The sequence below is a fragment of the Ovis aries genome, chromosome 2 (assembly GCF_016772045.2).
Source record: "Ovis aries strain OAR_USU_Benz2616 breed Rambouillet chromosome 2, ARS-UI_Ramb_v3.0, whole genome shotgun sequence".
NCBI classification, from domain to species: Eukaryota; Metazoa; Chordata; class Mammalia; order Artiodactyla; family Bovidae; genus Ovis; species Ovis aries.
This window is the reverse complement of record NC_056055.1, coordinates 59,959,577-59,975,307: the sequence shown is the minus strand read 5'-3', so window position 1 is coordinate 59,975,307 and position 15,731 is coordinate 59,959,577. Positions and strand designations below refer to the sequence as shown.

Sequence of the window (15,731 nt, the reverse complement as noted above, 5' to 3'; positions counted from 1 at the left end):
CCACCCTTATGGCAGAAAGTGAAAAGGAACTAGAGTCTCTTGATGAAAGTGAAAGAGGAGAGTGAAAAAGCTGGCTTAAAACTAAACATTCAAAAAACAAATATCATGGCATCCAGTCCCATCACTTCATGGCAAATAGATGGGGAAACAATGGAAACAGTGACAGACTTTATTTTGGGGGGTTCCAAAATCACTGCAGATGATAACTGCAGCCATCTGAAAATAAAAGACACTTCTTGGAAGAAAAGCTATGACCAGATTAGACAGCATATTAAAAAGCAGAGACATTACTCTGCCAAAAAAAGGTCTGTCTAGTCAAAGCTATGGTTTTTCCAACAGTCATGTATGGATGTGAGAGTTTGACTGTAAAGAAAGCTAAGCGCTGAAGAACTGATGCTTTTGAACTGTGGTGTTGGAGGACAGTCCCTTGGACAGCAAGGAGATCAAATCAGTCAATCCTAGAGGAAATCAATCCTGAATATTCATTGGAAGGACTGATGCTGAAGCTGAAACTACAATACTTCGGCCATCTGATGCGAAGAACTGACTCAATGGAAAAGACCCTGATGCTGGGAAAGACTGAAGGCACGAGGAGAAGGTGATGACAGAGGATGAGATGGTTGGATGGCATCACCAACTCAATGGACATGAGTTTGAGCAAGCTCTGGGAGCTGGTGATGGACAGGGAAGCCTGGCATTCTGCAGTCCATGGGGTTGCAGAGTCTGACATGACTGAGCAACTGAACTGAACTGAACTGAGGACTCTGAAGGCTAATCGCCCAGTGCTGTTCAGTACTGTGCACGTGACCCGTTATCTCTAGCTGCAGCATGGCCCTACGCACTCTTAATCCAGGCCAAGGTTATTAACTGCCAGAAATACGATGTCACTGACTGAAGTGCAGACAATCACACAAGCAAACGAGGAATCATCAATTAAGACCCCACTTTTTCATTTTCTTACATTTATTTTTAATTGAAGGATAATTGCTTTACAGTAGTGTTGGTTTCTACCAAACATCACCATGAATTGGCCATAGTTTTATGCATGTTCCCTTCCACTTGAACATCCCTCCCACCTTCCTCCCCATCTTACCCATCTAGAGACCCTACTTTTTCTTGATTCACAGAAGAAAGCCTAGAACCTGATGACACAGTCTTGGGTACCAGGAGCAATCCCTTTCTTTGGTAAATGGTCTCCAAAGTTGGCCACCTTCAGTTCCTTCCCTCCCTAAGGGCATACGCTCCACCTCACATCAAGAACTGGGGTCCAGTGCTCTTCAATTCAGCATAGTTAACATTGTTAAAATGGTTATACTACCCAAAGTGATCCCTAGCAAATTACACATGACATTTTTCACAGAACAAGAACAAATAATCCTAAAATTTAGATGGAAACACAGAAGACCCAAATTGCTAAAACAAACCTGAGGAGAAAGGACAAAGCAGGAGGCATAAGCCTCCCAGATGTCAGACAATACTACAGAGCTACAGTAATCAAAACAGCATGGCATTGGCACAAAAACACATATGGATCAACAGAATAGAACAGAGAATCCAGAAATAAACTCACACACCTAAGTTAATTAATCTTTGACAAAGGAAGCAAGAATATACCATGGAGAAAAGACAGTCTCTTCAGCAGGTGGTATTGGGAAAGTTGGATAGTGGCAAGTATATCAATGAAATTAGAACAAACCCTCACATTATACACAAAAGAAACCTACCTGGCTTAAAGACTTAAATATAGGATTTGACACCACAAAACTCTAAGAAGGACTTCCCTGTTAGTACAGTGGATATGAATCTGCCAGCAGATTCTCTATGCAGAGAACATAGGTTCAATCCCTGGTCTGGGAAGAGTCTACATTCCAAAGACCAACTAAGCTCATGCTCCACAACTACTGAGCCTGCATTCTAGAGTGCATGAGACACAACTACTGAAGCCTGAGTGCCTAGAACCCATGTTCCCTACAAGAGAAGCCATCTCAGTGAGAAGCCTGCAGCAAAGAGCAGCCCCCGCTTGCTGCAACTAGAAAGCCCACACACAGCAACGAAGACCTCATGCAACCAAAAAATAAACAAACAAATAAATAATTTTTAAAAAACTCTTAGAAGAGAACATAGGCAAAATATTCTCTGACATAAACTGTACCAATGTTTTCTTAGGTCAGTCTCCCAAAGCAATATCAATAAAAGCCAAAAAGGCAAAGGAAACAAAGAAAAAAAAAAAAAAAAAAAAACAAAAAGACAGCTCTCAGAATGGGAAAAAATATTTGTAAATGAAATAACCTACAAGGGCTTAATCTCCAAAATATACAAACAGCTCATGTAGCTCAATATTTTAAAAAATTAACAACTTGATCAAAAATGGGCATGCATGCTAGGTCATTTCAGTCATGTGTGACTCTTTGTGACCCTATGGACTGTAACCCGCCAGGCTCTTCTGTCCATGGGATTCTCCAGGCAAGAACACTGGAGTGGGCTGCCATGCCCTCCTCCAGGGGATGTTCCCAAACCAGGGATTGAACCCATGTCTCTTATGTCTCCTGCATTGACAGGTGGGTTCTTTACCACTAGAGCCACCTGGAAAGCCCCCAATGGGCAGACGATCTAAATAACATGTCTCCAAAGAAGACATATAGATGGCCAAAAAACATGAAAATATGCTCAACATCACTAATTATTCAGTTCAGTTCAGTTCAGTCGCTCAGTCGTGTCCGACTCTTTGTGACCATATGAATCGCAGCACACCAGGCCTCCCTGTCCATCACCAACTCCCGGAGTTCACCCAAACTCACGTCCATCGAGTCAGTGATGCCATCCAGCCATCTCATCCTCTGTCGTCCCCTTCTCCTCCTGCCCCTAATCCCTCCCAGCATTAGGGTCTTTTCCAATGAGTCAACTCTTCGCATGAGGTGGCCAAAGTTTTGAGTTTCAGCCTCAGCAGCAGTCCTTCCAAAGAACACCCAGGACTGGTCTCCTTTAGGATGGACTGGTTGGACTAATTATTACAGAAATGTAAATCAAAACTACAAAGAGGTAGTAGCTACACCAGTCAGAATGGCCACCATTCTGTCTACTAATAAACGCTGGAAAGGCTGTGGAGAAAAGGGAACCCTCTTACAGTGTTGGTTAGAATGTGAGCTGGTGCACCTACTGTGGAAAACAGTATAGAGCTTCCTCAGAAAACTAAAAACAGAGTTGTCATATAATCCTGGAATTCAGTTCCTCAGCATATATTCAGAGAAAACTAATTCCCAAAGTTACATGTATCCAATGTTCACTGCAGCGCTATTTACAACAGCTGGGCCGTGGAAGCAAGCTAAATGTCCACCAACAGATGAAGGAATAAAGAAGATGTGGTACATATATACAACGAAATGTTAAACCATAAAAAATAATGGCATGATGTCATTTGCAGCAGCATGGATGCACCTGGAGATGATCGTGCTAAGGGAGGTAGGTCAGACAGAGAAAGACAAATACCATATGCTATCATTTATACGTGGAATCTAAAATATGACACAGATGAACTTACCTATGAACGTAAAACAGACTCACAGACATAGAGACCAGACTTGTGGTCACCAAGGAGGAAGGGGCAAAGGGGAGGGATGGATTGGGAGTCTGGAATTAGCAGATGCAAACTGGTATATGGATAAACAACAAGTTCCTACTGTACAGCACAGGGAGCTATATTCAATGTATTGCTTTAGTCATTCAGTCATGTCCAGCTCTTTGAGACCCCATGGACTGTAGCTTCGTGGGCTCCTCTGTCCATGGAACTCTCCAGGCAAGAGTACTGGAGTGGATTGCCATTCCCTTCTTTAAGGCATCTTTCCAACCCAGGGATCAAACCCAGGTCTCCTGCATTGCAGGCAGATTCTTTACCATCTGAGGCATCAGTGAAGTCCCATAATGATAAATCATATGATAAACCATAATGAAAAATTATATGAAAAAGAATTTATAAGTATATAAAACTGAATCACTTTGTTGTACAGTAGAAATTAACACAATATTTTAAATCAACTATACTTCAATTAAATAAATGAAAAAAATATACAAAAAAGAATTGGGGTCTAATTCCCAGTGGTGTGCTTGCACTGACTTGTACAGGTTGGTAACAGATGACTGTAAAATTTTCAGGAAATTTGCAAACCCACTATTTATAAATTAAACACAGCCATTATAAAAATTAAATATTACACATTATATAAATCATACTAAAAATAAGTCATAAATTCTCAAAACTCATCACTTCCTAATTATTCTACCACATTATCTATGTTCTTGAGATTATTTACATCTATTGCATCTGTTATACACTTTAACTGCATTACCATTTTATTTGTAAAAAAATAAAACCAGATTGGGAAGTGTATGACACGATGATGATCTATTCTTCATTTCTTTTTTGTGATACTACCTCAGATCTACTCTTTTAGCTAACCGAGTATTTTTTACAAAATATTCATTTATTTATTTGGCTGTGCTGGGTCTTGGTTGCAGCACATGGCCTCTTTTAGTTTCAGCATGCAGGATCTAGTTCCCTGACCAGGGTTTGAACTCAGGCCCCCAGCACTGGGAGGTCAGAGTTTTAGCCACTGGACCACCAAGGAAGTCCCCTCTAACCGTGTTTTGACGACATTATATTGGTGCCTTGAAATTGCCCATGGTAAGAATATTTATGTTATGAAAATTGGCAAACACGACAAATCAAACCTAGCTTAATTGTTTTATTGATTTTCTACAGCAGATGTTGGCAAATTATAGCCCACAGGCCAAACTCAGCCCACTGCTTGTTTCTGTATGCCAATGAGCTAAATGCTTTTTCAATTGTTATTATATAAGTTCCCACATAAAATCCTCAATTTTTCTTTTTGGCAAAATTTAAACTATTTACTATCTAGCTCTTTTCAGAAAAACTGGGCCTGTCTTAACTTAAGAAAGTAATGTAGGAAAAGTTATTAATAATTACACACTTAAAAATGGATTGTGTTTCTAGCCATCACATTGTGAATAGCATAAAAAAAAAATTCTGAGGACACATTATTCCAGTATTTGAAAACTATTCTTTAAGTTGGCAAAGAGGTCATTCATGTTGTTACAGGCACAGTTCAGAAAAAAAGTCTTCATTGTTTCACTTTTTTGTTAAAAAGCCAAAAACATCAACCACATTCTTGTTGGAACTATACTGGTTTATCAATTGGTAATACAAGAGTTGCATTAAAATTAATTAACTCATACTGTAAGAATCAACTAATACTATAGAATTTACAATAAACAGTTTATCATTTGTAAATTGTGTGCCATATATCCTGCATACCAGTAATATGTGTGGATACACACACACACACACACACACATATATATGTATTTTCCCCCCCCAGAGAGCCCAGTGTTAAACATTTGCCAGCCACCACTGCTAATTCTATTTTATCATCTATCTGAGCTGATCTTAGGAAGCTGCATGACCAATAAAAAATGATGGAAGTGTTATTCTGAGATATTTCAAATTATGTAACAAGAATAGAAGCTTCCATCTGCATCTTAGAAAGCTCACTCTTGTGGCTCTCTCTTGCAATCTTAGTGTCAGTCTATGAGAAGCCCGCACCTGGAGAGTCCTAAACAACCTCACAGGTAATTACCATCTAACAACTATGAGAAACTCTGAGTAAACACTACCCATCTGAACCCCCCAAACCCAAAGAACTATGAGAGATAATAACATTTTAAGTCTCTAGGCTCTGGTGATAGCTTGTTAAAGAGCAGTAAATAATTGGAACGCCATTTTATTTTAAGAAGAAGCCAGTGAGTGGGGAGCCAGGTGGACTCAACACCTCAGGAATGCTAAGCTGGAGCATTCAACCCTCTTTTCTTCCATGTCCTTGGTGCAAAGTAGATGTATGGATATGTTGGGAGTGGGGATGTAATAAAAAGAAAGAATGGCTATGAATAATTCATATTTTAATACAAATTTGAATCAAAGTGTCCACCAGAGATGCAGCAAGTAAAATACCATCAACTGGGACACTGACTCTACCCTGTTCATTCACCAGCAATCAACTTACCTGGGCTTCCTGGAGTGGCATGTAGTTCTTCCCATGGCCTTCTCTCTCTTTGCCTCTGCACCCATGTCCAATAGTCATGTTTGAGGTTCAGTTCAGTTCAGTTCAGTCGCTCAGTTGTGTCCAACTCTTTGCGACCCCAAGAACTGCAGCACACCAGGCCTCCCTGAACATCATCAACTCCCGGAGTTCACTCAGACTCATATCCATCGAGTCAGTGATGCCATTCAGCCATCTCATCCTCTGTTGTCCCCTTCTCCTCCTGCCCCCAATCCCTCCCAGCATCAGAGTTTTTTCCAATGAGTCAACTCTTCGCATGAGGTGGCCAAAGTACTGGAGCTTCAGCTTGAGCATCATTCCTTCCAAAGAAATCCCAGGGCTGATCTCCTTCAGAATGGACTGGTTGGATCTCCTTGCAGTCCCAGGGACTCTCAAGAGCCTTCTCCAACACCACAGTTCAAAAGCATCAATTCTTCAGTGCTCAGCCTTCTTCACAGTCCAAATCTCTCATCCATACATAACTACTGAAAAAACCATGGCCTTGACTAGATGGACCTTAGTCGGCAAAGTAATGTCTCTGCTTTTGAATATGCTATCTAGGTTGATCATAGCTTTTCTTCCAAGGAGTAAGCGTCTTTTAATTTCATGGCTGCAATCACCATCTGCAGTGATTTTGGAGCCCAAAAAGATAAAGTCTGACACTGTCTCCACTGTTTCCCCATCTATTTCCCATGAAGTGATGAGACCGGATGCCACAATCTTTGTTTTCTGAATGTTGAGCTTTAAGCCAACTTTTTCACTCTCCTCTTTCACTTTCATCAAGAGGCTTTTAGTTCCTCTTCACTTTCTGTCATAAAGGTGGTGTCATCTGCATATCTGAGGTTATTGATATTTCTCCCGGCAATCTTGATCCAGCTTGTGTTTCCTCCAGTCCAGCATTTCTCATGATGTACTCTGCATATAAGTTAAATAAGCAGGGTCACAATATACAGCCTTGACGTACTTCTTTTCCTATTTGGAACCAGTCTGTTGTTCCATGTCCAGTTCTAACTGTTGCTTCCTGACCTGTATACAGGTTTCTCAAGAGGCAGGTCAGGTGGTCTGGTACTCCCATCTTTCTCAGAATTTTCCACAGTTTATTGTGATCCACACAGTCAAAGGCTTTGGCATAGTCAATATAGCAGAAGTAGATATTTTTCTGGAACTCTCTTGCTTTTTCAATGATCCAGCGGATGTTGGCAATTTGATCCCTGGTTCCTCTGCCTTTTCTAAAACCAGCTTGAATATCAGGAAGTTCACTGTTCACGTATTGTTGAAGCCTGGCTTGGAGAATTTTGAGCATTACTTTACTAGCGTGTGAGATGAGCGGAATTGTGTGGTAGTTTGAGCATTCTTTGGCATTGCCTTTCTTAGGGATTGGAATGAAAACCAAACTTTTCCAGTCCTGTGGCTACTGCTGAGTTTTCCAAATTTGCTGGCATTGAGTGCAGCACTTTCACAGCATCATCTTTCAGGATTTGAAATAGCTCAACTGGAATTCCATCACCTCCACTAGCTTTGTTCGTAGTGATGCTTTCTAAGGCCCACTTGACTTCACATTCCAGGATGTCACACCATCGTGATTATCCGGGTCATGAAGATCTTTTTTGTATAGTTCTTCTGTGTTCTTGCCACCTCTTCTTAATATCTTCTGCTTCTGTTAGGTCCAGATCATTTCTGTCCTTTATTGAGCCCATCTTTGCATGACATGTTCCCTTGGTATCTCTAATTTTCTTGATGAGATCCCTAGTTTTTCCCATTCTGTTGTTTTCCTCTATTTCTTTGCATTGATCACTGAAGAAGGCTTTCTTATCTCTTCTTGCTATTCTCTGGAACTCTGCATTCAGATGCTTATATCTTTCCTTTTCTCCTTTGCTTTTTGCTTCTCTTCTTTTCACAGCTATTTGTAAGTTCTCCCCAGACAGCCATTTTGCTTTTTTGCATTTCTTTTCCATGGGGATGGTGTTGATCTCTGTCTCCTGTACAATGTCACGACCCTCATTCCATAGTCATCAGGCACTCTATATATCAGATCTAGACCCTTAAATCTATTTCTCACTTCCACTGTATAATCATAAGGGATTTGATTTAGGTCATACCTGAATGGTCTAGTGGTTTTCTTAGCATCCCTTAAATTCCACACAGCCTCTTGATGGGGCAGTGTCCTCAGAGCGTCTGATCTCACTATCTCATTTCCACTGCACAGTTGCCCAGGAAGTCAGTGGGAATTCCTAGGTCCTGAGGAGAGTTTATGCCTGGAGCAGGCTCTGTTTTCTTTCTTTCTTTTTTAAAAATTATTTTTGGCTGCTCTGGCTCTTTGTTGCGGCATATAGGAACAGGCTTAGCTGCCTCATGGCATGTGAGATCATAGTTACCTGACCAGGGATCGAACCCGAATCCCCCACATTTGAAGGCAGATTCTTAAGCACTGAACCACCAGAGAAGTCCCCAGGCTATATGTGTTCTATGTTCCTTCTTTTCCACCCCCTCCATGTGGATACATTTCTATAGCATTTCAGAGGAGAAGGAGAAAGGTCCTGGATGCCCTCCCATAGCAAAGATAGTACAGCACATAATGAGGAAATTTATGATCTCTAAACGTTAAGTATTGAGTTATTTTGTACCACTGAAGGAAATAAATATAGAGACATATGGTTAGCTAGGTCAAGTCTTGAGAATCCATCTGAAAGTGGCCAACAGGTAAAAACAATGAAAACATCAAGTTGCCTTTAACCTCAGTTTACTGTAGATATAAAATGGGAATTTCGTTATAATGTACTCTAGAGAGACTAGTTTGTAGACTTCACCAGTTATCTTGAAATATTTTTGGTCATCTGCAAAAGGAGCTACCTACCTACAAATTGTAAGGATTCTAAATATTAAATGCTTCTGGTGCTGAGGACATTTTTTTCAGACAAAGTGCTGTTGCCACTGATATGATAAACCATTTTTTAAATAGGGAATTTCAAATCCCTCATTTCAGTTATGTCTGGTTACCAAGAACTGCTCATAGCTCAGAGCAGGAACACAAGTCTACACTCTAATTTCAGGTATCACTTTTTCATTATGCCATTGTCCTCAAGAAGCTATGAATTATTAGCTCTGAATTAGTTTCATATTGTAATTTACACTTCAGCTGACACGCACACATTGATTGTTAAATTCACAAAATGAAAGCCACCTAACTGTGCTTGTCATTTGCTTTAAAATCCTTGGGACTCTTCAGTCAGGTTTGAACTGAGAACTCCTAACACCTTAACTGCTCAGAATTTCCTTATTAGGAGTTAAAATAGTGCTCAAAAGTAACACTGTTTCATTTTCTTTTTAATCTCTACCACTAAAAATTTCCACTGATTGGGCTGCTCTCTATTCTGAACACAGATTTGAAAAAGTTATATCACAAGCAGGTAAACCAGAATACCCATGTCCTTGAATTCTAGAGGCAGGCAGAGAAAAAACATCAGAATTCCTTCCTTCCTACATCATGTCCTATCCCTGACCTCATAGTACTATTTATTATTATTATTTTTATCTATTTGACTTATTTTTCCAAATCTCTTCTATCTGAGGAGCTGATAATTATATTTACTATGAATTCTTAGAAGTTACATGGATTCCCTGATAGCTCAGTTGGTAAAAAAAAAAAAATCCACCTGCAATTCAGGAGACCTGGGTTTGATCCCTGGGTTGGGAAGGTCACCTGGAGAAGGGAAAGGCTACCCACTCCAGTATTCTGGCCTGGAGAATTGCATGGACTATATGGTCCATGGGGTCACAAAGAGTCAGAAATGACTAAGCGACTTTCACGTCACTTCACATGGTATTTACAGGTCAATAATTAAAATGATTTTTAAAAGAAGCAAAGATATGAACATAAAGAGGAAGAGGCTTGGTACAAAGAGTATGGAGAACAAGAGTTCCAGCCAAGGATTGCTTGAGGATGTCTATCTAGGCTGTCTGACACCTGGAGTTCGGACAATGACTGACACCTGGTGACTTACCAGTGAGCCCCTGAGTGGGCATCATACCCCACGTAATGAACAGTGCTTGGACAGAACAGACCCAGATTTTGGTCTCAGCTCTGCACTAGACAAATGATTTAACCTTCCCAGATTCCAACACCCTCACTTCCAAGATGGAGACTGTGGCAGAGACTGGCTAATTGTTCATCAAACTGGTTCTCCTTCTTGGCAAGTAACTAGACTGCATTTCTCAGCCTCCTTGCAGTCAGATGTAACCATGTGACTGGGCCAATGTAACGTGAGAAGTGACAGATGCTGTGTTCTTACAAGATCCATAAAACCTTCCAATTTTGGCCCTACAAGTTCTCCATCTTGAGAGATAGGATGGAGATGTCTCAGGCAACCTTGGGAGCCACGTGTTAAAAGATGGTCTCTGAATCACCCCTGGCCACCCAACCGGAAACACTAAACTGAATTTTGCTGCATAACCAAAAATGAATAAGTTATGTATTGAGTCTTTAAGATTGGGATTCATCTGTTGCTGCTGTTAGAGTTACCTTAACCAATATAGAGGCAATCATACCCCCTCTTCCACACGGGGCTGCTGTGAGGATTAAGTAAGACAATGCTTGCAAGTTCACTGCCTGATATATCATGAGTACGCATCATCAAATGTCAACTCCTTCTCAACAAGTAAGAGTTGGAAACCCTGGACCCAAAAGGAAACAGAGGCAGTGGTTAAACATAGTTCCACTGATTTGCTGAACAGGTTTGAAAAATCACCTCTAGCATAAGTGTCTGGCATTTTAAAGAACATGTTAATCAAAAGTGATATCTACTTCCTCAAATATCACTATGCATTTTATGACAGAATAAGGCAGGTAAATACTCGAGGTACTTTCATTACAAACTCTAAAAAAACTCCAAGCTAAAACAATGAAAAATCATATTTGATGCTTAAAATTGGTAAACCAGGTTTCAGACTGGTTCTTTCAGTCTGAAATCACCAGTTACAATGGTGCAAAGATACTTCACTGCAGGCTGAGTAGATGTTCAACTTTTACTAGGAAGGAGTTTATTGGGAATCGGGAATAATTTCTAGTTTGTGTTCTGAATGCTAAGGGAAAAGGTTGCTATTTTTCCCTCTGCAGTGTTCCAAGGTGCAGCTCATCTGGTAATCTCTGTGCAGGGCAGAGTGAGTCAGAGGTCTGAGTCACTTTACCAGAATGCATCCCATGTGTTCTATTCCAGGTTTCAAATAGCATAGTGTCTGGTCATGAGGGGGCCCCAGAGAGAAAACAAGTTGGAGCTATTCCCTCGGACTCCAGTTCCAAATAAAGGAGACAAAACTTCAAGAGTTGAAAATTCCCACTGTTTCTCATTTAAAGGAAACTGATTTAAGATAAAAACACCTGTGAGTGATACATGAAACGTGCTTAACAGACAGTAGGTTCATTCACAGTCTTATTATATGTCGAAGTCCTGACCTTCAGCACTTCAGAACATGACCTTATTTGGAAATAAAATTATTGTTGATATAGTAGTTAAGATAAGGTCATTATACTTGGGCCCTAATCCAATATGCCTAAAAAAGGTAAAATTTGGAGACATACATAGAGGGAAGATAATGCGACAACAAAGGCAGAGACCAAGGTGATGCCTCTACATGCCGAAGGACACCAAAGCCTGCCAGCGAACCTCCAGAAGCTGGGCGACAGCATGGGTCAGATTCTCTCCCAGCTTTCAGAAGGAACCTGCTCTGCCAATAGCAGACCTCGGACTTCCAGCCTCCAGACCATGACATAATAAAGTTATATTGTTTAAGTCACACAGTTTGTGGTGCTTTGTTATGGCAGCAGACTGATATAGCATATTTATGGGATAATTCATAATGTGATTAGTCATAGCAAAAGTGATCAAGTCAGTGCCTGGTTATTGTTCTTCCTGAAGAAAGATGGTAATGACTCACAGCCTTTTGGGAGATGCTTAATGGAGATGTAATAATACTTGGTGTTGGCAAGGGAACTATTCACGTGGTATTGCCATGAGCAATCTCATTTGCTTCAGTGGCACTGGACTGGACTGGAAAATTTTGTCCCCTTTCCTTAACATCTATATATACTGCTTTACCAGGAGTAAAGTAGGTCCAAGATTTATAATCACTCCATTCTGCTGACAAAAGCATAAAGGCCAGGTTTCTCCCAGTTAAGCACATGCTTTAATATCCATAAATTCTCTCCTTTTTTCCTCTAAGGTTTATTATTTAAAGCGTTCAACATAGATTTTTGTTTTTGATAACCTTCATTTCTCTCTACTGGTTCCTCCATTAAAATGAAGGATTGGAATAAAATCAAAACCATCCATGTCTCTTTTCTGATAATCTAGTTGACAAACAATGAAAAGGTCACAAAAGATCAGGCACAACCATAATGAATGAAATAGATTCCCATGTGTGGAGTATACACCCCACAGGATGTGTGTTGTATTCAGATTCATAATGAACTGGAAACCATGTGAAATGGGACGGCAGTATCTTTTCCACAGTCCTAGCTTCCAATACTCTGCAAGAACCAGCACTCTGGCCCTGCTTCTGATGAGACCATTTTATCTACTGCTTTTCAAAGTCATACACATTCTGACCTCATATATTGAACAAAGCACTGAAAGAATATTATTGTAATTATTTACTTTGAAGGGTAGATTTTTCTGTAACATTTGCTGTGCTGTGCTTAGTCACTCAGTTGCATCTGACGCTTTGTGACCCCATGGATTGTCGCTCACCAGGCTCCTCCATCCATGGGGATTCACCAGGCAAGAATACTGGAGTGGGTTGCCATGCCCTCCTCCAGGGGATCTTCCCAACCCAGGGGTTGAATCCAGGCCTCCCGCATTGCAGGCAGATTCTTTACCATCTGAGCCACCAGGAAAGCCCAATAACACTGAAGTGGGTAGCCTATCCCTTCCCTAGTGGATCTTCCTGACCCAGGAACCAAACTGGGGTCTCCTGCACTGCAGGCAGATTCTTTACCAGCTAAGCTACCAGGGAAGCCCCTTCAGTAACCTATATAACCTTAATTAGAACAATTATCATTTGTGAGATGTACTACAATACAAATGAGAAACAAAAGGTTTAGCAGCTTTCTCTCTGTATGGTAGAATTAACCCATCTGTTAAAGGCAGTAGTTTCTAAAGCTCAAACCAATGCTTCCCTCCAACGAACATGCTATGTGTGTCGCAAGGAGACAAATTTTTCTCATTTTCTCAATATTTCCATCCAAAAAAATTAACTGGGTCACCAGGCAGATAAAGGTCATGACACATACAACTATGGAGCTGCAGCGTTGCAAAGGGCCATTGAAAAGGTAAGGAATCCTCTTTTTTATTACCCTGGTATCACCCAGAGCTTCTAGGTGATTCTTTCCAGGGACAAGTAACCAATTCCATTTTTGAACAGGTGGAGAAGCAGTTCTACTGACAAATATATGGGCTATATTTTACCTATCTGATCTCAGCCTTCAGCTATAGTTGAAACTGACTGGAAGGAAACAAAGTAAGTTGTTTTCAATGCAGAGATAGATGGCTTTGCTTTCCTAGCTGACTTACTTAAATTTAAAAGGAAATAAAAATCAGATATCAAAGGAACAAAGGGCAGACACCAACACGGATTTGTGTTTACCAAGTACCTACTATGTCTCCAGCATTGTGCCAGGAAATTAAAGAGAGACAGAACTCAACGATGCCATCTTTATCCCCAGTTAACTTAAAATATTGTCTAACTATGACTAAATATTTAAAACAAGTTCAAAATTAATGGAAGATACAGTATATATTTAAGTCCTAAGTTGGTCAATTTTGCAAGTGGTAATAGGAAATGGAGAATTTCTAGGAGTCATCAGGAAGTAGCTAGGTCTCAACCATGCTTTGGAGGACAAATGAGATTTAGAAAGCCATACCAACTAAGGACATTTCTTTGAGACTATATCTAGATTTAAAGGGCAATTAGACAGTTGTTCCAAAATACACAAAATAAGATGGTGGAATTCTATCAAGATTTTTTAAATGCGGATGGGAAAGGAATGTTGAAATATAATAAAATACAGACAGAGATCTTGAAAACACCACTGTATCACAGCTCTATGGAGAAAACCAAGCTCTGCCCTTAGCTTGGGGATTTTTCCAACTAAAAACGTAAATAAACAGTGTACATGTTCCCTTTCAAAGAAGATACACGATGTTACTAAGGAGTTCCTTCTCCATTGCTGAGTCATCCTTAATATCCACACAAAAGTGAAAAGCTCTCGTTCAGTTGATTACAGTTTAATCTACATACCCTTCTTATATGTATAAATATTCTTCTCCCTCTTCCAAGAAGATCATATAGCTCTTCCAGAGATGTAGTTATCGGCCTGACTAATTAATGGACCTCTGTGTAAATTACTCTCAAGATTAAGATGATCTTTTTATCACTTATTCACCTTGACATTTACAGTTTAACATATCTGACAAAGCTATTTGTATACACCTATATTATAAATGAAGGTACCTTAAAGCTACAGCAAGTCTATAATAATAATAATAGCCTGAAAATAATTTGCCAACTACAGACAGTTCCCTAAGCAATTACAAGATGCTCTATGTTAATTTAGAAAGGAATTCCAAACAAGGCATTTAAAACCTAATAAGCTGCCATTAAATGAAGGGAAACAGGAAGAGGGAAAGAGAAAGAAAACCCTAAGGCTTGAACTGGGAGAAATGATTCTCAGAGCTACTGACCCTTGCAAGATCCATGTCTTCCTTGCATTTCTAGACACAAAGCAGATTTCTAATTGAGGGTGATTATCTGGTTACTACATCCCAAATTGCATATATTTCCTGCACTGAATCACATCTTCGTCTAATTACATGGAGCATTTATCAATGCAAAAGTCCATAGAAACAGTTGAGTTTCTACATGCAAAGAGAATGTGTACTATATACTATGAGGCACTATATCACCATTACATGTGAGTGTCTTTAGTGACAACACTCTACCTCCTGGTACTCATAGGGATCTACAAGTCAAACTACATTATCAAAACAATAGAAACAATTTTACAAAGAACTCACAAAAAAAGGGTCTGGTATGCTCTTGGGTTTTCTGAGGCATGGAACCCCTACACATGCCCTAGAAATATACACAGTGATATGTAATCATTACCATGAAACAAATTTGAAAAATAGCAATATACAATTCTAAAACCTAAAACACCAAGTCCTATTCAGCAATTTTTATCCCCATAAACTTGACTTGAGAGTTCAGTGCCTCAATTAAAGATGGATCACTTGATCAAGGCAATGTAACAGAAAAAACAAAAAACAAAAAAACTCAGACTTCTACACCACACAAATGTGCCTCTGTAAAATATAATTCCGTTAGTTAGGCTAGTTAGGATTAACATGCAAGTCACTGAAAAGCCCCAAAGTAGACAAAAGACAATTTACCAAGGAAATACACAAAACCAAGAGCTATATTCACTCTGGATCATTCATTTAACAGATTGGAAGGAGGATCTTCTTAATTCTAGAGTTCTCATCACTGATTATCAAAATGACATGGATCCAAAGAGCTTAAAGAATCCAAAGAACAACTTGGTTTCTTAGAAAAGATCTACAGATAATG

General features: G+C 39.8%; 1 protein-coding gene across 6 annotated transcripts in view; it reads right to left on the bottom strand.

Annotated features, from left to right (window-relative positions):
* Window positions 1–15,731, bottom strand: part of PRUNE2 (prune homolog 2 with BCH domain) — a 291,989-nt gene that overhangs the window by 196,450 nt on the left and 79,808 nt on the right. The gene's annotated exons all lie outside the window — the stretch shown is intronic.